The sequence below is a fragment of the Corvus brachyrhynchos genome, unplaced genomic scaffold, assembly GCF_000691975.1.
Source record: "Corvus brachyrhynchos isolate BGI_N302 unplaced genomic scaffold, ASM69197v1 scaffold1561, whole genome shotgun sequence".
Lineage (NCBI taxonomy): Eukaryota > Metazoa > Chordata > Aves > Passeriformes > Corvidae > Corvus > Corvus brachyrhynchos.
In genome coordinates this window covers 24,528-25,264 of record NW_008236273.1, presented here as the reverse complement: position 1 = coordinate 25,264, position 737 = coordinate 24,528, and the positions used below count along the sequence as shown (strand labels likewise).

The following is a 737-nucleotide window of genomic DNA, read 5'->3' as shown; positions in this document are numbered from 1 at the left end:
GACAGGTGGGACCTGGGGGCAGGTGAGGGACAGGTGAGGACAGGGGGGGACAGGTGAGACCTGGGGGACATGGGGAGGACACGGGGACAGGGGAGGGGCAGGTGGGGACAGGGAAGGGACAGGGGAGACTTGAGGGGACACGGGGGTGACAGGGGAGGGACAGGTGGGGACAGGTGAGACTTGGGGACAGGTGAGACCTGAGGAGACAGGGGAGGGACAGGGAAGGGACAGGTGAGGGACAGGTGAGACCTGAGGGGACAGGTGAGGACAGGTGTGTGGAAAGGTAACAGGTGGGGACAGGTGAGACCTGTGGGGACAGGTGAGAGCTGGGGACAGGTGAGGGACAGGTGGGGACAGGGAAGGGACAGGTGGGGACAGGGGGACAGGTGGGGATGGCTCCAGGTGAGTTTGGAGCCGCTCACAGAGCAGGGATGCTGGGTCCTGGCAGGTGTGTAAGGAGCAGGAATTGCAGGTCCTGGCAGGGTTGTTGTTGGATTAGCAATCAGTACCTGCCTGGAGCGCTGCAGGGGAGTGGGACCCACAGGTCCTGGCAGGGTTAAGGATGGCTGAGGGATCAGTGCCTGCCCCAAACACTCCGTGGGGGAGTCACACCCACAGGTCCTGGCAGGGTCAATGCAGTGTCCCCGCCGGTCCTGGCAGGGGGATGAGCCCCGCAGGTCCTGGCAGGGTTAACCCCGGTGCCCTCACAGGTCCTGGCAGGGGGATCAGCCCCGCAG

General features: G+C 65.0%; 1 protein-coding gene across 1 annotated transcript in view; it reads left to right on the top strand.

The window, feature by feature from the left end:
* The window catches only part of PA2G4 (proliferation-associated 2G4), a 22,269-nt gene that overhangs the window by 14,188 nt on the left and 7,344 nt on the right, over positions 1–737 (top strand). The gene's annotated exons all lie outside the window — the stretch shown is intronic.